The sequence below is a fragment of the Panthera onca genome, chromosome C1 (genome assembly GCF_046562875.1).
Source record: "Panthera onca isolate mPanOnc1 chromosome C1, mPanOnc1 haplotype 2, whole genome shotgun sequence".
NCBI classification, from domain to species: domain Eukaryota; kingdom Metazoa; phylum Chordata; class Mammalia; order Carnivora; family Felidae; genus Panthera; species Panthera onca.
The window spans coordinates 208,978,854-209,000,119 of NC_138346.1; the positions used below are offsets into that span (position 1 = coordinate 208,978,854).

General features: G+C 58.1%; 1 protein-coding gene across 4 annotated transcripts in view; it reads right to left on the minus strand.

Annotated features, from left to right (window-relative positions):
* The window catches only part of ARHGEF10L (Rho guanine nucleotide exchange factor 10 like), a 143,424-nt gene extending 123,853 nt beyond the window's left edge, over positions 1 to 19,571 (minus strand). For 2 of the 4 annotated variants that reach the window (XM_060621160.3, XM_060621158.3), the window contains exon 1: positions 19,404 to 19,571. The gene's annotated coding sequence lies outside the window, so the exon portion shown is untranslated. The remainder of the gene's footprint in view (positions 1 to 19,403) is intronic. The other 2 variants (XM_060621163.3, XM_060621161.3) reach the window with 1 other exon arrangement.
* Positions 19,572 to 21,266: the final 1,695 nt, after the last annotated feature.

Sequence of the window (21,266 nt, forward strand, 5' to 3'; positions counted from 1 at the left end):
CTGGAACACAGAAGGCGGGAGGCAGGGAGGGGGCAGACTGTGACCTCTTGGGGCACAGGCCACACCTCGTGCCTCTCTCAGCACCATTCCGGCCCCGAGCAGCCGTCTTAGGTTAAGGAATAAACAAGCAGACTGTGAGCTCTCTGAGGCCAGGGGTTATGCCCCACTCCCCCGATGTGTTCCCAAGTCTAGCCTAGCGCATGGCTCAACACTAGGACCCATCTACTCATTGGTCCCTGCTCCTTGGAGCTCACGGTCTGGCAGGAGGAGAACAGAACAGGTACCACGAATAAACACTGACAGTGTTTCTGTGGGGGAGGTCTGGGGGGCTGTAGGAGCTCCTGAAGAGGGGCCTGAACCTAGATGGGGGTGGGGGGGCCCTATCCATCAGTTGATGCCCCTTAAACAATGAGCACAAGCATAGGACACACAGCAATGGGCCAGGAGAGCAAGAGAGAGGGAGGGAAGAAGGTAGGAGGGGGGCGTCCAATGGGAATCAAGGGCATCGCTTCTCTGTCCCCGACGACCAGGCCCAGGCACTCATTCACTCAGGACAAGCAGGACTGCGCCCAGGCACCGGGCACAGACAAGAGGCAACGGCTCCTTGGGTTGCCCCCCCGCCACCGAGGAGTGCCCACATCAGGGTCGAAACACCTCATACTTATTAATTGGTTGCTAAGCGCCCAGGCTGATTCCAGGCCCTTTACTCATATAATTACTTAATCTTCACAACAACCCTCCAAGAGAGAAACCAGTAACATCCTCGTTTACAGATAAGGAAACAGAGGCACCGAAATGGCAAGAAAACTGCTCCAGGTTCCGTGCTAGATGGGAGGGGTGGGATTCGAACCCAGACCATCTGGCAATAGGGCTGGGACAGCCAGTCACCGGCCAGCAGGGGGCCCTCCCGAGCTGCTTGGTTAGACACCCTGGTGAGCAGATGGGGCCACAAGGACCCTGGGGAGTGGGTGGCAGAGGGCTCCCGTAGGGCAGCATATCCGCAGGTCCTGGGGGACTAGCAGACCGTGCTCTGACCCAGGGCCCTTGGAGACGGTTCTAGCTGCCCTGCGCCCCCTCTCTCCGGGTGCCAGCCCCGGGTCCCCGGAGCAGCTGGATGTGAAGGCGTTAAGTCTCACTGGGCATTCTGGTCTGGAACCACCTGGGGGCTGAGGGCAGGGACATGTTCCGGTGAACAGCCGGGATTCGCCCAGACAGAGACACCCGGACGGGGACAGCCTGCGCCGACCGGTGTGGGCACGGCTACGTGCCCCCCGACCCTGCACCGTGGCTGAGGACGCCCGTGATGTCAGACCACACCTAGAAGGACCCCGAGAACTGGCGGCATCGATTGCCCTCCTAATCTGGGTCCTTAAAAGAGCGCCCACTGGTCCAAGCAGGGGTTACCCTCAGGGACCGACGGCACGAACCCACTATTGTTCCTCCATCGAGCATTCTGTATTTTCCCACCCTCCACACTGTCAGAAGAGGGGTCTTTGAGAGGGTGAAACGCACAAGAATTCCCTCCTGAGGACCCTACTCTAAAGACTCAGCACGAGATCTGCGATCAGGCAGCCCAGGGGCGCATGGGTGGCTCGGCCGGTTGAGCCTCCGCCTCCGACTCTCGGTTTCAGCTCAGGTCCTGATGTCACATTCATGAGATGCAGCCCCAAGGAGGGCTCGGCGCTGACAGCGTGAAGACTGCTTGGGGTTCTCTCTCTTTGCCCCACCCCTGCTCATGCGCGCGCTCTCTCTCTCTCTCTGAAAATAAACATTTAAATTAAATAAATAAATAAATAAATAAATAAATAAATAAATAAAATTAATAATTTAAATTAAATAAATAAATAGAAAAGAATCAGGCAGCCCAGACTCCAAATCCCGACCCAACGTGAGCAGTTACAGCAGCTGTATGACTTGACCTCTCTACACCTCAGTTTATTCATCTGCAAACTGGGTCTAATGACACTGCTGGGACCCAGCTAAATAATACACGCGTTCATTCATTCAACCCGTATTTATAAGGCACCTCCGTGAGCCAAGTATTGTTCCAGGTGTTTGGGATACATCAGTGGACAAAAAAGGAAAAGCCCCCCCCCCGCCCGGGTCTCGCCCTGATGGGGCTCACAGAGCCTAGCCCTGTGCCTGGCACGGAGCGGGTATTCCATAAGCACCTGTGCCTACCCTCAGCCTGAGTCACTGTCCCACATCACACTCCCCTGTTTGGGTCCTCCCTCGCCCCACCCTGGAAGGGTCTAAAACCTGCGCTCGGTCTGCCGTCTGGAGTGGCTCAGAAAAAGGCTCCTCCCTCCCACCTAGGACACCCTCCTGTGCCAGCTGTCCCTCCCTCCCCACATCAACCACACCCCCCACTAGGATGTGCTCCCGCTGCTACCGCCCCACTTGTTAGTTGAACCAACACCTCTCGGGTGCCCGCCACGTGTCGGGGGCGGGGGGGGGGGGGGAGGGTGGACCGCCCTCGGACGCCACCCGGGTTGCGTTTCCTCCTTGCAAAGGTCGGGGCACACACGGGAACGCGGCAGCCTGGGCTGACAGCCGGGCACACTGGCTCACATCAGCAGCGGACATAGAAAATCAACACCGTGTCTCTAGAAGCAGCCTCCCCGCCTCGCGGCTAGGAAGCGTGAAATCCCACGGCAGTCATTCACCTGAAGTCCCAGCCGGGCCGCTCTCACCATCCTGGCGTGGTTTCCATTCAAAAAAACGGAGCCCTGCGTGGTGGTTCACGTGCAACTTGAGGAGATCCCCCAAGCTTCCGGGTACAGAGACAGGCGCCCAGGCAAGTCTCCCACTCAATCCGGAGGCCTCAAGCCCCAGAGTCTGTTCACGGCTCTGCCTGAAACGTCCAGCGTCATACCTGGCATCTCACAGGCCTGAACGAATGCTGGTTGGATTGAATGAAGGAAACACGCTCAGAGAGGCAAAGCGACTTGCTCAAGATCACACAGCTGGAGAGCAGGCCAGCCAGGTCTGCGAGGCTCCGATGCCTCTATCTGGCCTCCCCTTGAACTTTCCCACATTTGGGCCTTTGCAGCCCGGCAGCTGTGGCCGGAGCTGTGCTGGGCCAGCACAAAGCCACAGCCTCTCCAGGCCTCAAGAGAGCTGAGACAGCCACATGAGACCTTATTAGGGAAAAGTAAAAGAAAGGAAAGCGAAAAGTCTCTTGGCAGAGGAAAGGCCAGTCTTGTGAATCGTGGGACACAGAATATTCTGTTTATAGCTGGCCCCGGGGCAGGCCGGGGAGGTCAGGGAGCCCCGCAGCCCCCAGGGACTTACCCCAGCCCGCTGAAAACACAGCATCAGGATCGGGTGGGCCTCGGGCTGAGGGTCAGCCCGGCTCTGTCACCAGCTCCCGCCAACGCTGGGCACGTCACTTCCCCTCCCGGGGTTCGGATTCTCCCTGACGGTGAAAACAGCCAAAGGCCACGCTAGGGCTGCCTCTGCCTACAGGGCTGGGGGCAGGGAAGGGGAGGTAGGACGTGAAAGCCAACGCGTCCCTCTCTCCCCAGCCGAGCTCAGCCCCACATCCCGCCCATCCCGTGGCGGAGCTGATGCCCCGTTCTGCCCTGTCGCCAGCTGCCCACAGAACCACCCATGCTGTTCCGGCTGCTGGCGTCGTGGGGGAGGTAGCCTCCACTCACCCTGCAGACCTGCTGGTCACTGCCAGCCTTAGACGACTAGCACATGAGGACCTTACTGAGCACCTACTATGTGCCAGGGGCTCTGCAAATACCGTATCGCTTCATCCTCACGATGGCCCGAGGAAGCAGGAGCTGGAATTCCCATCTTCCCGAGGGAGCCACTGACGGAGGCCCTGCCCGAGATCACACAGCTAATCAGACACAGGATCCTGATCCAGGTCCTGAAGTCTCCAATCTGTGTCCTCACTCTTACTGGTGTGACAACTCCAGGAGGGCAGAAACGGTGGCTGGGCCCTGGCTGTCCCCACAGTGCCTCGTGCATCGTCTTCAAGAGAAGGCTTATTTGGTTGGTAGTGAGGTTACGACTCCCAAGCCCCAGCCCAGGCCCCAGGAGAGCTTCGCATGCCGCGAGCGGAGAGAGCGCCCTGTGCTCCTACCATGGCCCTCGGCTGTCCTGGGCTTGGTCCTGCCTGCCGGGGACCCCAAACAGCCTGTCCCCACTTTGCAAAGGGGGAGTCTGAGGCCTGGGTTCAGAGAAGCCAGAGAGCAAACCTACGGGACACCAGCATCCTAGCGTGTGTGGTCCTAACGGCAGCAAGGAGGGGAAAACCGGGGGCCGGGGGAAGCACGGGCTTTGCAGGCAGACCCCTCCCCAGCTCCCACACCAGGCCCACCCCATTGGCTGTGTAAAGTAGCCTCAGTTTCCCCCTCACTATAAACCAGACATGGCAGCCCCTGACCACTGGACGGTAATGGCAATTGAATGCAGCTACCTCACTTAGGGCAGGTGCCTTTTCTTCCCCCAGGGGTGCCCACTTATCCTGGCCATCAGCTGGGGCGGGGGACTCAGACCCCGGTAGCCCCCCAGGCAGCCAGCCCAAACGGGTTCACATTCAGATCTAGATTTACCTGCTTGAGACCCAGATCTTCCGGGGCCCCAGCATGACCGACCGAGTCGCTGGGCCCTGGGAATTCAAATCCAGCAAGAACGGGAGGTGGGAGAGCAGGGGTGCTGAGCCCCTGACAGGGATCAGAAACCCTGGTCTCCAGGGTGCCTGGGGGGGGGGCCCGGTCGATTAAGCATCCGACTTCGGCTCGCAAAGTTCGAGGTTAGTCGGTTCAAGCCCCGCATCTGGCTCTCTGCTGTCAGCATGGAGCCTACTTGGAATCCTCTGTCTCCCTCTCTCTCTGCCTCTCCCCTGCTCATGCACTCCCCCCACCCTCTCTCTCTCTCAAAAAGAAATAAAACATTAAAAAGAAAAAAAGAAAAGAAACCACCCTGGTCTCTCCAGGGCACCCAGATCTAGCCTGGCTGGGGGAAGACAGTCCCTGCCCCCAGCGCCCCTGCGGACCACGTCCAACCCGCTGCCCCGTGTCACCCTCCTCTTAACACCCAGAGCCCCAGTCATGGAATGATCCATTTCCACAGGATCCCAGAAACCACGGAGGGCATACCAAGAGGAAGGCCACGGCCGAGAGGTGGCACAACAGAGCCAAGACTGACCCCCCCAGAGCCTGTGGGCTGGGGAGGCCACTTGTCCACACCACCCTCATCAGGTGGAGCCTTCTCTTCTATCTGCCTAGACCCAGGATTTCTGACCACAGCAATAGGCCCCACGCAGGAAACGGGCCGTCGGACTCCGGGCTCCTGCCAAACCCCACGGGGCATCAATCCCTAGTTCACAGATGAGAAAAATCCGAGCTCAGAGCCTGAGTCAACTTGGCCAGGATCTCTGCAGGTAGTCGGGAGGTAGAGGTGGGATGCGAACCAGATCTTCTGGCTCCTAGAAGAATCCATACGCAGCCACCCAAGCCACCCAGCACAACTGTCTGCAAAGCTCCACCTTTCAGCTAACATTCATTAGTGTGCCAGGCACTGTCCTGAGCGCTTGACATGGGACAATTCTCTGAATCGGCCCAAGGACCAGGTTGGGAAACAACTGAACCGCAGGGATACACAGGACACACAGAGAATAAGAGGCAGCAGTGGGGATCAAAACCAAAAGCCAAGGCTCCTAGCTGCCATCGCATCTACTTACGTCCCCACCCCCCCCCAACATTTTGCTGTCTTCTCACCACTACCCCCAACAGAAGCAGAGCCCTTGACCTACGGCAGAGACCCCGCTGTTGGAAAGCAGTCATGGGCTCGCCAAGATTTCAGGAGCACCACGGCTCTGACTTGCACGAGGAGACAGCTGAAGGCTGAGGCCAAGGAAGGGTGGGAGCTGGGGAGGCCCCTCCATCCCCCCTCCCCACTCTCCCCTGCCCAGCAGAGGGAGCCCGCGTGAGGGTGTCACTCCCCTGCCTGCACTCTGTCCACAGCCCCAGAGCCACAAGCTCCTCAGCGCGCCGCATTCACCAAAGACCAATGTTTGCTGAGCACCTACTATGGACCCAGCCTCACGGGGAAACAAACAGGGAAAACAAAAGACAGCCTGAGCTCCAGGAGCAGAGGCTCCCCCCACCTGCCCCAGCCACAGTGACCTGCCTTCCCAAGGGTAAGACCCTTCCTTGGCCCAGAAGCCATGCCCCACCTCATCTGCCTGGGACACTCTCACCTTCATTTTGAGCCTTAACACAAACCGACTTCAGGGAAATCTTCCATGGCGCCCACTGGGAGAGCTGGACACCTAACGCTGGGCTAGAATCATCTGCTTTGTTTTCTGACTCCCCCACCAGACTGTGAGTTCCTTGAGGGCAGAAACAATGCTTTTCATTTGTGTCCCTCCAGTACCCAGCATAGCAACCAGCATACGGTAAGAGATTCAAGAGATGTTGGATGGATGGGTGGGTGGGCGGGTAAGTGAATGAGTGAATGGATGGGTGGATGAGTGGGTAGATGGGCGGGTTAATGGGTAGATGGGTGAATGGGTGAGTTAATGAGTGGACAGTGGATGATGGATGGATGGGTGGATTATGGATAGATGGGTGGGTGGATGGGTGGGTGAATGATAATAAATGGGTGGGTGGATGGGTGGGTGAGTGGGTGGATGGGTAGATAGATGGATAGATGGGTGAGTGGATGCATGGGTGGACAAATGATGGATAAACGGGTTGGTGGATGGATGGATGGATGGATGGATGGGTAGATGGAAGGATGGATGGGCAGATGGGTAAATAAATAAAATGAGTAAGTGATGAGCAAACGACAGGAGTCCATAGGTAGTGACCAGAGGCCACTGGGCTTAGGGCTTCTACTTCAATCTGGAATTTACTGGAGTTCAGCTACCCAGGGTCCCAGCTTTGCCCCAGGTATTTAGTCCAACCCAACCATTTTCTAGACACATGTTTCCCTATCCTGGCCGAGCACTCCTACGTCATCGCAGTCTCGCTCCTTCACCAGGCTGCAGCATAAGTAACATAACGTCCAAGACTGTGTCTGGCTTAACAATCACGTCCTCGATGCCCTCCTTTGGGCCAGGCCACTGCAAGCCTTGACAGATATTTGTTGAATGAATGACAAACAAATGAACAAAAGACCTAGGGAGCCTTCTAAACATAGAGATCTCTGGGTCTCAGCTGAGATCTAACTTGTGTAGAATCTCCAAGGGTGAGACTCAAGAATTCGTATTTTGTTCAAAGGCTTCCTGGCAACTCCAGTAAGCAGCCAGGCTTGGGGAACACTAGCTGATGGGGAAGAGAGGTCACCGGCGACTGAAGGCTGTGACCACGGATGAGGGCATCTCTGAACAGAGCCAGAGGCACCACCAATCCCAGCAGGTCATTCTCTGAAGCATGTTTTCATTCAAAGAGAGTCTAACAGCCTTTTTCAAAGTGTGGCCCTTGAGCTACTGACTTCAGAACCACTTGCGAGAGGAGGCTTTTTTTTTTTTATTTTTTAAGTAGGCTTCACATCCAGCGAGGAGCCCAACACGGGGCTCAGACTCACAACCGTGAGATCAAGACCTGAGCCGAGATCTAGAGTCAGACACTTAACCGACAGCCGCCCAGGTGTCCTGGGTGAGGAGGCTTTTTCAAAAAGGTCAATTCTAAGGTCCAACCCCAATCCACAAACTTAAGAGACTCTTGGGGTGAGGCCCAAGACTCTGCATTCTTAGTCTGGGCGAGCCTACAATACACAGATGTACGAGAATTCCTGGCTCGTGGGGTCCCCGGGGCACTGAGACCACCTGATGCGCACCTGCGCACACACCTCGCCTCCGGGGAGGGTGACAACTTCAGTGACACCAAGAAACCCCACAAATGACAGGAAGAGGTCAGAGGTACCGAATGTGCCCATTCCTCAGAACGTCAGCCTTGAAAGGAACCAACAGATCACCGAGCCAGGCCTCTCATCTTACAGATGAGGAAACTGAGGCCCAGAGAGGGCTGCGACTTGCCCCAGGTCAGACAAGAGTGAGGGCCAGAGCCAGGATAGAAGGCAGGTGGCGGGGTCCCAGGCTCACTCCATGGTCCCAGGCTGCCCTGGCCGGCGGAGGAGGCTCTGCTCCTCCCTGACATCCGCTCTCAGGTGAGCCAGGCATCCTGGGAAGCACCTTCAGCCGAGCACTGGCGGCCAGCCCTGGGCATCTCGGCCCGTCTCGCTGCCCCAGGAAGACATGCCAGCTTCTTGAGTTTACACGTTTAAAACGGTCCCGAGTAGGGGCACCTGGGTAGTTCAGTCGGTTCAGCGTCGGACTCTCGATTTCGGCTCAGGTCATGATCCCCCAGTTCGCGAGTTTGAGCCCTGTGTTGGGCTTCGCGCTGACAGTGTGGAGCCTGCTTGGGGATTCTCTCTCCCCACCTCTCCCTCTCCGCCCCTCCGCCGCTCGCTCACTCGTGCACTCTCTCTCTCTAAATAAATGAACTTTAAAAAAAAAAAAAACAGTCCTGAGGAACCACCACCATCGGGGTTTCTCAGTCTGCATATTCAAGGGAACACTGATATTGTCTGGAAATATGCTAATAGGGACTCACGGAAGAAAAGAGGTGTTCAGTGGCCCAAAACTACGGAAGAACCAGAGTAGGACTCTCCCCCCTGGACGTCAACAATACTCAACATGTTAAAGGCACTGAAAAGTCCTGCGATTTCAGAATCTGCTTAAATCATGGTACACACGAAGCAAGTTGTCAGTGATGAGGAGGAACGTGCCTTGCCCAAAGTCACAGGGCCCGGAGATGGGGGCAGTGGGACTTGAGCAAGACAGCCAGCCCCGAGTCCTTTCCAGCGACCATTCGCTGAGCATTCAGCGACATGATCCCCTTTGCTGATTACTATAGTGTCTGTGTTTATTCCAATGGGAAGGAGAGGGGGTGGGCAGGACCTGGCAGGAAGTCACGCCCACGAAAAGCAGCCAGGAGTTGAGGCTGGTGATCCAGCTTCCCGAATCTCCTTCTGTTCCGGGGTCTGCACTCACTGGCTGTGCAACCTGAGGCAAGTCACAGCCCGTCTCCAGACTAAGACGTCTCCGTGCACAAAGTCAGGAGCCCGGACTACGTGATCCCAGAAGGGCCTTCCAGTTCTAAACGAGTCTCTGACTCCATCATCCCCCCTTCGCTCCTGTTTCCCATTCCTCTCCCTGGTCCCAAGTCCCCTTCTCTGTAAACAGCCAAGACCACTCTCCGGCAGAGCTGCCAGGCGGGGCTGAGCTCTGCCCAGTGGTGGACGCAGCCCTGTCTTTGCTCTCCCTGCCGCTGTCGTTTCGCTGGGCTTCCTGGTGACTCACAGAAGTTTCCCCACGGGCCCCTCATGGCCGTTTCTCAAGCGTGGATGGACGCTTGGGGTGGATTTTCCCACCTGGGGCCCCGAAGAGATGGTTTTGTAGAGAGCTCCGTGGGAGGGGACGTGGCGGAGGAAGCGTCTCGCACACAGGGAACTGTCACTGGACCCTCGGGAAAGTTCGCCAGTCTCTGCACCTCACTCCGCACGTGCACAGCACAGCCAACGACGCCCGCCTCTCTGCTGGGCGCACGGTGGCGCACAACCCACGCTCCATCATCGGCTGCTCTCCGTCGGGCTCTCACGGTTGTTTCTTCACTTTAGTCTCCCCTGGCTCCCCAGGCGACGGAGGCCGGGAAGCAGGGAAAGTGGCAAATGTCTGACTCACGGATTCCTAGGAACCTGGATCCTAGATTCGTGGGTTACCAGGACTGGTAGAGACTCCAGGGTCTCAACCTGCCCATTTTGCAGAAGAGGACATCAAGGCTCCGAGCAGAGTCGGGGACGGGATGAGCTGGACTAGATCGGGAGCCCCAAAGCGGGGTGGGCAGAACGCTGGGGTCCCCACAAGATTCCATCAGGTGATGTGCCAGGGAAGGGCCCGGCTGAACAGTCTGACAGGGACCAGAGGGGATGCAAAGGAGGGCTCCAGAGTCAGGCGGATCAGGGGTCCAGTTCTGCCATTCACCAGCTGTGTGGTTTGGGGCAAACTGCTTACCCTCTCTGTTCCTCAGCTGCTCCGCCTAGACCATGGAGATAATCACTACGTACGCCTCGCAAAACTGCCACCAAGAACAGAAAGATGAATACGTCGTGCCTGGCGCCCTCTGGGCCCTCAGCAAACACTGGTTATTTTTTCCGTCCTTTGCAATCACATTTCATACCATCCCTGCTTCACGGATGAGGTCACCAAGACTCCAGGGAGGGAAGACACCTACCCGCCCAGAGTGTTAGGGCCCACAAGGGGCAGGGCTCTGCTCCCCATCTCTCCCGACCCTCCCCCCCGACCCGAGGATGAGGCCTCTACCCCGCGCATGTGAAATACAGAGGCCCTCCCCAGCAGGGACGCCCTCCCTCGCCGGCCACGCGTGACCTAGCCTAGCCCCAGAGGGTTTTCCACTCACTCACTGGGGAGGAAGCCAGTGCCCAGGAAACTGCTAATACAGCCCGTGGGGCTCTGGCTCCGAAGGCCAACTCCCAGTTCCCGGCAAGAGCCCAGCTCCTCCCTCCCACAGGCACCGCCCATTCTCTGCAAGAGAGCCCCGGGTGAGGGGTGAGGGGATGTTGCAAAAGGGCAACATCCAGAGGGACGCTAGGGGATGACAACATTCAACTAAAGCCTCCAGTGGGCCCCTCCCAGGGGTTACTCACCACCGGCTTCTACCCTTGAGGCTCTGATTGTTTCCCTCAAGGCACCAGTCCCCCAGCCTGGATGCCCGGTTATGCTGGGTGACCGCAGGCAAGTTGCTCAAACTCTCTGAGCCTCGGGAACCTTTTTAGGAAAGGGAGATGAGCTGAGTTTGGGAAGCACTAAAGAAGCAGCAGGGTCGGGGCACCCGGCTGGCTCAGTCGGCCGCGCGTGTGACACTCGATCTTGGGGTCGTGAGTTCGAGCCCCACGTAGGGCGAAGTTACTTAAAAACAAAATCTTTGGGAAAAGAAAAAAGGCAGCAGCAGGGTTCACAGAATGATCTAGGAATCAGAGAGCCTGTAATCTCTTCCAAAGGTCTCCCTGGTGTCTCCTGTCCCTTCCAACGCAGTCTCCACCCAGAACAAAACGTTCTGGTCATGTCCCTCCCTCGCCCCAAACCCCTGAATGGCTCCCTCCAGTGCTCAAGATAAAGGGCGAGCGCCTAGTGAGACGTACAGAGCAACTTAGGGGCATCGGCCAGAGCTCCCTCCCTGGCGGGACAGGCCCTACTATGTGCTCATCCCCAGCCTTGGCACACACCCGGAAGCCTTTTCCCCTCCCTGAACCGCCTCTTGGCTGCTTGGCTCAGACTCTGCCCTGGGAAACCCCTGGGAGCCCCCACGCCTGGGTTGGGCGCTCTCCCCTCATTCCATCGGCTACCTGTCCGCCTTCCCCACCAAAAAGAGGGTGAACCATACTTCATCCCATGAGCCCAGTGCCCGGCTCCCGGCAGGTGCTCCATAAACGTGGGACAGGAAGTCAGAAACGCCAAGGACAGACTAGTGAAAACACATTCGCTGATCTGCTTTGGCGGCCTCCTCTGCGGAACGGGAATGTTGTAGGGGGAGCCGCGGGTGGCCTGGGTGTGGACCCGGGCTTGCTGGCAGGCGTCTCTCTCTCTCTCCTTCTGTGACAGGAGGGCAACACGGGAACCTGTGTCGCCCTCACTGGGGGACACAATGAGCTCCTCCTCCCGGGTCCCCTCTTCCCTCCAACCGAGACGCCTTTCCCGGCCCCCCCTCACCTACCCAGCATCTCAAAAGCCAGCCACACGTGCTGGCGTCTCGTCTGCCAATGCCACTTGGGACCCCAGCCCCATCACTCCCCCAAAGCTGCTCTTACAGAAGGTCCCAGCTGCCTTCGTGTTGCCAAAGCCAGCGGCCCCTTTCTGTGCCGTCTCACGTGGACTGTCGGTGGCCTGCGGCCCCGTTGACCACGAGCTCTTTTCCGAAACGGTCCCCCGCGCCGGCTTCCCAGCCACCCCACTCTCCCTTCTCCTCCCAGCTACCCTTCTCAGCCCCTCTCCTGGCTCCCCGCCATCCACAAGGTCCCACCTGCCCCTGATGACGCGCTAATGGCACCCCAGTTCGAACCTCAGCCCGGAGGCTCCCCATTAGGACTTCTGAGCAGCCTCTTCACAGAAACGTGACCTGGACCGGACTCTTGATTCTCGAAAATCCGTGCTTCCCGCCCTCCCTGCACCACCTTGCTTCATGACACCGCCCACATACTCATAAGAAGATTCCAGGACATGTCGGATTCCTCTTCTTTCCCTCACCCGCTGTGAACCATCCACCAGCGATTCCAGCCGGTGTCTCTCTGACAGATAACCTGAATCCAGCTGTCCAACTGTACTGCCACAATTCAAATGCGTACCCTCAGTCGGTTAAGCGTCCGACTTCGGCTCAGGTCACGATCTCCCGGTCCGTGAGTTCGAGTCCCGCGTGGGGCTCTGTGCTGACAGCTCAGAGCCTGGAGCCTGCTTCGGATTCTGGGTCTCCCTCTCTCTCTGCCCCTCCCCCCATTCATGCTCTGTCTCTGTCTCAAAAATAAACGTTAAAAAAAAAAAAAACAATTCAAATGCGTTCCACCCGCACCCTTTTTCCGGGCCCAGCCCGCCCCGGCCGGTGCATCCGGTCCTCCCCACCGCCACCCTCGTGTGGCCAGAGCATCCTGCCCAAAGCGGAGCCTACAAGGCTCCCGTGGGATGCGGTGGGTCAGAGAGCTGGAACGCAGGCCCCGTGGGCCACCGGCAGGCGAGGCCTCACCTTCCGGGTCTTTGTGACTGTCCCTCGGCCCACAGCGCCTACTCAAGTACCGCCAGGTAACAGGCACTCAGTAAATCATCTTTGAATAAATTCTCTGGGGGAAGGTAAATTTCCTAACAGAGCTATTGACAGCTGGAATCCTGGGGTTGTATTTCACTAACGAAGGTATGTATGTGAAATGAACTGAACAAACTTCCAAGGGCTTCCAGCTGCATCTAGATTAACCGTCCCCACTGCCCTCCTCGATCTGTTTTGTTGTCCACAGCCACTTCCTGTACTGCCCTCTTCCCCTTGCCCGATGCAGGCTCTAGACTGTCTGCTGCTTAAACAGGCCAAGATCATTCTGGCCTCAGGGCCTTTGCATTTGCTATAGCCCTGCCTAGAATACTTTCCCCTCAGTTTTTTTTTTTTTTTTTTTGGGGGGGGGGCAGAGTGTGGCGCTCTTTCTTGTCATTTAGGTCTCCGTTTAAATGTCTCTCTTCAGAGAGGCCCCCCCTGGACCACCTCCAGCTAACAAACTCTGCACCACCCCCCCCCCCGGGACATACACCGCCCCCCCAACTACCAACCTGACCCCCCACTCACCCCCATCACATCAGATCTGGTTGTTCCTTTCACAGGACTTATCACATGACACGTAGTTACTTCATTCATTTGTTTGATTTGTTTGGGATTCGTCTCTTCCCCATCAAGAAAGGCCCTCAAGGGCAAAGCTACTGCCCGGTCACGAGCGTGACAAGCCACCAGCACGGCTAAGCTCCTCAGGGACCGGGCGCTGTCCCCAGCAGCCCGCCTGCACTTTCCCACACCCGGGGACACAGCTGCCAGGTTATCCCCATTTTACAGATGAGGAAGTTGAAATAAAAAGGGACCCAGTGAGTCGCCCAACGTCTGGCACAGAAAGAGGGGCGGCAGGAGCAGCAAATCTGTCTACTCCCCCCCCACACACACACCCCTGCCGCGCCCAACACTGGCCTGACCCTTCAGAAACAGGGGCCCGCCGAACGAGCAAACCAGTCGCCGGATGAAGGCCCCATGTGCCTCACGATGTGGAGAGAGGCCGTCTTCGGGTGATGGAATAAAGGGTGATTTTCATTTCCTTCCCTCTGTGTTTTCCAAGTTTTCTTCAATGGTCATGCAATATGGGCATAATTTAAAGTAAAATAAACCCGTGCTTTAAGAGAAACTCAAAGGTTCTGGGCCATGTCTGGGCTCAGGACTATTTTTCTTCAATATCCAGAGACTTTTACTCTTCCATTTCGTTCAGACCATTGTTTTTCTAGGGAAATTGAATAAAAAGGCCGCATTTTTAAAGCTCCTTCCAAGTCTGCCCACTTCAAACAATGAAGACAGGGAAGGAATGGGAGCTGGTTCCCGCCTTGTGTGCTAATGGCCGGAGTTCAGGGACGCATACCAATCAGGCAGCCGCTGGAAGGGGGGTTCTGCCCAGAGGCCAGGCTCTCCAGGAGAAGGAGGGGGCCAGACCCGGAAATGTCGCCTCGCCTAGGGTCCCACAGGGTCCCACACACAGTCACCGGTAGGGGCCACCCCCCCCACCCGCCCTGCCCTGGACTGGGGGTGCACCTGCAAACAAGTGGGGGGAGGGGTCTAGGTCAAGACCACCCTCTCGACAGAAAGGGCGGTGGGGAGATAAATCCCCTGGCGGCAGGAGCTCAGCACCAGGCTCTAACGAAGAGGGGGGCACAACCCACGCTTCCGGCCAAGTGGTCCCTGGGCCTCCACATCACTGGGAGCAAAAGGGACAGCATGACACAAGCTACCTCGCGGGAGGGCCGGGGACCGAACGAGCTCCGGTGAGCCACATCCTGCCACTCCATAGATACGAGAGCTATCGGTACCAGCTCTCTCCATAAACATAAGCCATTATCATTAGCCCCTTCCCGAGACCAGGCCCAGGGGGCCCATCGGGGCATGTGGTTCTGTTCTCAGCCTTGACCCCAAGCCACAAAGTGAGGAACCCAGCTACGTGGGTTAAAAAAACACACAAGTAACTTCAAACAAAGACTAGTAGAGTGTGTTGAGATTGCCGACCCGTGGTGAGTTCTCTCCCTCCCGTCCTCAAAGGGAAGCAGAAAACAGAAGAGAGGAGGAAATCGGCTGGAGAAGGATCTCAGGGCCTCCCGGGCTCGAATCCTGCCGCTTACAGACACTGTGTCCTTGGGGAAGCCGCACCACCTCTCTAAGACTCCGTTTCCTCATCTGTAAGGTGGGATGGTCGTAGCTACCTGCAGGGTCAGTATGGGAATTGAACAAACATGCATGAAAAGTGTCGGGCAGGTTTCGACGTAAAGTAAACACGGCTTGTCTTTAAGCACAGAAGCTCTCAACCGGCTGCCTATCTGAAGGGTAGGTATAGCAGAGGCAACCAAAAATACTGGGTCACTTAAATATCAGTTACTTTTATCTTTGGCTTTTCTGGTATTAGTGAGGGGTGGGGAGAGCCCCGCAGGCTCACCTTCTCCATTCTGTTTTGTTTGGCCTGATATTAAAATGAAAATCTTTCTTTTCCTTTTAATTTTTTTTTTTTAACGTTTATTTATTTTTGAGACAGAGAGAGACAGAGCATGAACGGGGGAGGGTCAGAGAGAGGGAGACACAGATTCTGAAACAGGCTCCAGGCTCCCAGCTGTCAGCACGGAGTCTGACGCGGGGCTCGAACTCACGGACTGCGAGATCATGACCTGGGCCGAAGTCGGATGCTCAACCGACGGAGCCACCCAGGTGCCCCTGAAAATCTTTCTAAAGACTCCACCGGCCACACAGATAACCGGGCTGGAGCAGCAGCAGGGTGAGGGGACGACAAGAAGGTGCCAGAAACCTTAAAGCTCTGCAGGGGAGGGGGTGACCCACAGAGCACAGTGCCCCTGTCATCTGAGCTGGTTCCCAGATGACGCAGAGCCTTCCGCCTTCAGACCTCGGCACTTGCCGCGCTCTGCCACAAGCCCTGCAGACTTCTGGCTCACCTGACACCTGATCCCCCAACAGCCCGCGCCTCTGAGCCTTTGCAGCTGCTATTCCTTCTATCCGGACCCTTTTCCTCTCCCCACCCCATTCTGCTGCACTCCCCTGCAGGTTAAGTGTGAGCGTGTCCATTTCCCGCCCGGGGCTCTCAGATTATCCAGGGGCCACATGCAGCCTGTCCACTCAATAGTCTGACTCTGTCTCTCACGCCTAGGGATGGGTCACGCCCGCCGCTGTCTAAGCCAGACCCAGACAGCCCTAGCCCCCCGTGTCCTGGATGTCACATCTTCACCAGCCCCGAGCTGTCTGACTTGTCCACAGTCCTCAGGCCCCACCGCCACTTTGCCTCCCAAATGCCTGGGCCACCGTGAGTGGTTATTCAATCAACGGCAAAGCGGGCCCTCGATTAATTGCACCTCCTCATCCCATTTCCCCCTCCCTCAACCCACTGGGATAGAACAACTCCTTTCTGGACCGGAGAGCTCGTGTGAGGGCGACTTGTGACCCCTAACGCAGCAGTGGGCCCAGCCCGGCGCCTGCCCCTCTCACTTTGAATCCATGAGGACTCTAAGCCAGCCCTAGGGAAGTGTCACACGAGAGTGCAAGCCTCAGGGAGGGGCAGAGCCCGAGGTGTTCACTGCCAGATCCCCGTGGTGTGCTGGTAAATGTCTTGGGGCGGGGGGACCTCTGATTCACAGTACGCTGATTTCTCCCTGTGGCCAATTTCAAGCTAGGGTGACATCGCCGAACAGAGACTTGGGAAGGGCAGTGCCGGAGCACACCCGTGTGCTGGGGAGCAGGACCCCAAAGGAAGGTGGCTTTGAGGCCGTGCAGCAAGGCCAAGAAGCTGAGCTGGGGCCCAGGAGGCACAGCGGGATGGAAAGAGAACACGGGCCCACCCCGCTCCCCCGTTTATAACTCTGATTCTTGTTTCTGGACTTCAGACCCCTTGAGGGTAAGGACAGTGGCTCCTTCACCACTGTCAAGCCAGGTGACAAGAATTCAAAGGCACCAACGACAAGCTCACAGAAGAAAGAAAGCAAGGACTGGGCCGTCAAGGAGACTGAGGCTTGAGTCCTTCACTGACTGTGACCTTAGGCAGTCGCTTAAATACTACGCTTCACCTGTTCATCTGTAAAATGGGCGTGAACCCGTCCTCCCTGCCTAATTATCAGGGCTGTCTAGAAACAAAGAGATAGTGGATGCGAAAGAACAATACACTATTATCACAATTATATGCAATATGCATATATATTCATATACGAGACACTTATATTATACATTTATGTAACCTCACCTACTTTATTTTTTCAAAGTTGGTCCAAGAAGATTGTATTCTTTCCACTCTGCTCTTTTCCACGGTTTAAGAGATCACATTGGCGAAGAACTAGCCCAACATCTATCTGGCACTTACCAGATACAAATATGTTAATTAATCTATAGTTTATCTAATTAACAATAGGCGTCCCCCTTACACTAACCTGGTACCCGGGCCCTGAGGAGTTCGCTGGCTTTCCCTCCTCCCCAGACTCCTCCAAAGTGAAAACTTGAAACAGCAGAACTTCCGAACCGTTAGTTACCGGACCCACTCAAGTGACAACTATTTATAGACTACCTACGGTGTGTCAGGCACCGTTCTAGGCTGGCTGATCAAGGACGGACATGGTCCCTGCTCTCAAAGGCTTGCCGTCCTCGGGGGGAGTAGAAACAAGCCGTCCCCACCAGAATGAGGGCCCTAAGAGCATCAGGAACCAGAATTCTCTCTTTTATTTTTAAAGCAGGCTCCACGCCCAACACAGGGCTTGAACTCATGACCCGGAGATCATGCCCCACCCCATGAATGAGAATTCTTCAGCCAACCTGGCTGACCGAAGAAGAGACTCCTGAACGAGGAATAAAGAAGTGAAGGATGGGGGCCAACTTAGCAGAGAGAGAGAGAAGAGCGAGTGGAAGGCTCTCTGGCAGAAAAGGAGGGGGACAGGGGATGTCAGGAAGGTAAGCGTGGTGGGGCAGAGAGAGCAGCAAACAGGGGCACAAAGCGGGGCCCTCACAAGCCACGAGGAGGGCTCTGAGCTTCACCCTGAGACCTTGACGAAGGAGGAGAGCCCCCAACCCACAGTGACAGGGAGCCCCGAGATCTCCAGACTGTGCCCTCCTTTCTAGACCACGTGCCTGAGGCCTGGACACTGTGGGGAGGCCGCGCCGGACGGATGGACGGATGGAGGCTGCACCTGATGGCCATTCGGGCAGGGCCGCAGGGAAAGGGCTGAATATTTTAATGAGGGAGCACAGCCTGTCTTCTCCGCCCCCCCCCCCCGCCCCCAGCATCTGCGGGGGAACAGATGGGGCTCCAGGCAGGCAGGGCATGTCTTTCCCCGGCTGAATCCCTCGGGAAGGCCAAGGACTTTGAGGTGATGTCTCAGCTCCAGAGCCAGTGGAGGAGTACAGCCCACCCCCCACCCCCTCCCTGCTGTGGCTGGAGACAGGGTCGTCAGGCTACTGAAGCTAAAAGAAGATTCCTGACCCCCGCCCCAGGACCACTCCCCCCGTCCCCCAGGCACCCTAGTAGAGAGAGGAAGAACTGACCCCATACTCTCCCACATCAGGCCTGGGCTCCCCCTAGGAGACCACCCCTGGCTAGCCTTCACCCTCAGCAGAGCGCACCCCGGCCACACTCCCCGGCCTCCAGGAGCGTCCAGGCCTGAGCAGGTTCCCCCCGCCCCGGCCATGGCCTTCCGGCCGACCAGGGCATCCTCTCCTCCCACACACACTCCCTCCTTTGTGAGGCTGCCCCTGTTCCACCTCTGGGCAGGGGTCCAGGGTGGGAGAGGCCAGCCTGCAACCGAGGTGACAGGAGCATTCCCTGACTCCCCGCCACCCCAGAACCCCCCAAGGGCAGCACAGGGAGAAGTGGAACCCAGCGGCAGCAGGAGCTGAAGGCCCTGGGAATCCCCTGGAAAATGAGGCACAGGCTCTCTCTCCCTCTCTCTCTCTCTCCCTCCCTCTCTCTCTTTCTCTCTCTCTCTCACTGATGCACAAAGAGCAGTCAGGAGTCATGCAGAGGGACGGGACACCCAAGCGACACAGAGGCTGGGAAGGTGGGGGGGGGGGGTAGGGAGTACACACAGTCACACGCAAGACGTACACACACACACACACACACACACACACACACACACACACTCAAATGACACAAGGAGAGACCCACACACGGAGACAAGACCCAGGCTCCGGGGCCTCTCACACACCCAGGGACACGGCCGCGCCACGCAGGCTCCGGGACGAACGGACAGAGAAGACGCCGCTCCTGGAGCGGGGGACACCCACTCCCACCAGGGCCACGGGGAAGGCCCAGGCTCCGGGCTCGCACACCCCGAGGCACAGCGGGACGCACTCGCAGCCACGCCCGGGACCCCGGAGCCGCCGGGACCGCCAGAGACCCCCGCCGGCCAGCGGGGACGCGCGGACGGGCCCGGCCATCGCGGGCGGCGGGGACCGAACCCCCTCCCCGCCCCCCCCACTCGGCCCCGCGGCGACGCCCGCTCGGGGCCACACGGCCGGCCCGCCTCGCGCAGTGCGCGGCCCGCGACCCCCGCCCGGTCCCCCGTCCGCCCGACCACCCCCGCCCCCGCGGGCCGCACTCACCGGCTCCGGCCGCCCGGCCGCGCCTTTGTTGTCCGCGCCGCTCACAAAGCGCCGGCGGCCGCTCCGCGCGTCAGCTGCCCCGGGGGCCGCGGGCGCCCAGGGCCGGGCGGCCCCAGCCCCGCGCCCCAGCCGCCGCCGCCGCCGCCGCCGCGCGCGCCGCCCGCGAGGTCGCGGCCCGGCCGGGAGTGCGCCCGCCGCCTCCGAGCGGCCTGGTCCCGCCGCCGCGCACGGCGCGACGCGGCGCCGCCCCCGCCCGCCCGGTCCCCGCTCGCCGCGGCTGAAGTCACCGCTTAACCCCTGGCGGCCGGGCCCGGCGCGGGGCGGCCCCGCCCGCCCGGGCCGCCCGCGGCGCAGGTGGGGAAACCGAGGCCCGCGGGGGGCGGGGCCTCGCCGCGCGCCCCTTCCGCCCGCGGCGGCCGCTCCCGCCTCGCCGGGTCCCGCCCGAGGCCGCCCCTCGCCGTCCCGCTTCCCCGGCGTCTCCCTCCGAAAGGTCGCGCGCGCACGCTGGCCGCTGGCTTCTCCTCTCTCGCTTCCAGGAGTTTTCCAGGGCTTCCCTGGGGAGAGGGGGGGGGGGTGAGGTCCCCGCCCAGTCCCAGCCGGCGCCCCTCGGTGGCCTGGGCCCCCGGGCTCCGGTGACCCCAGCAGCTTGGGGCGGGGATGGGGGGCGGGGGAGGGGGAAATTTGAGACCATCCCCCCCCCCCACCCCCCGAACGGGCGACGAGCCGCCTGCCCTGGAGCCCCACCTTCCTGACGAGACCACTGAGGCTCAGACCCGCAACCCGCCAAAGCTCGCCGAGCAAGGAAGTGGCCGAACGGAGATCCCAGCCCTCCCCTCCCTTCCAGCCCCCCAGGCTGCCAAACACTAGTTGCTCCCTCCCAGAATCCCAGAGAGGGCCTCCGGATGTGATGCAATTAATTATAGTTATCAGGTCATTAATTAAGATTATCCCTGTTGTCATTAAACAGTGCCCTGCAACCTCTCTATTTGCAACGAAACTCACACTCCGGCTTATCAGCAATTACTCCTGGGTTGATAATAATGAGTTCTGCAGCCTCCAAAGGGCACAGGTGTATGTATACGGGCATCTTTGTCAGCCTGTGTTGGTTCATGCAACACAGCCAGAGAAAATGTTTTTCTGAACTACTCCCTCTCTGCCAGGCACCAGCCTTAGGGGCTGGGAATGAAACGAGGAACCAGAGAGACCCCAGCCCTGCCCCCTTGGCTCTCGCAGGCTAGGAGGAGGAGACACAAATAGACAGGCCTCTACAGTGCCCTGAGACAAGCCACACTCAGGCCCCGCTCTCTGAAATCATCTTATTCGTTGATCTGCTTGCTTGTTTATTGTCTGTCGACGTACACTCCATAGAGCCTGTCCTAAGAGTCGTTCATAGAGCCCCACTTAGGCACATTGGTCTTCTTTTTAATTTTTTTTAACATGTATTTATTTTTGAGAGAGAGAGCGCGCGCGCATGAGCAGGGGAGGGGCAGAGAGAGAGGGAGACACAGAATCTGAAACAGGCTCCAGGCTCCGAGCTGTCAGCACAGAGCCCAATTCGGGGCTCGAACTCATGAACCGTGAGAGCGTGACCTCAGCCAAAGTCGGACGCTTAACCCACTGAGCCACCCAGGCGCCCCACCACCAAATTAACTTTTCTCTGTCCTGCCAGTTCCTCACGGTCTTTGTTTGTTTTTGTTCTGTTTGTCTCTTTACCTGAGAAGTGTAAAAAGTGCCTGCATTAGACATTTTTTAGGTCTCAATTTCATTATTGAGCCTCGGTGTGCACGTAAGAAAACTTAAGGTTTGGGGCACCTGGCTGGTGACCCTTGATGTCGGGGCCAGAAGTTCGAGCCCCGCGTTGAG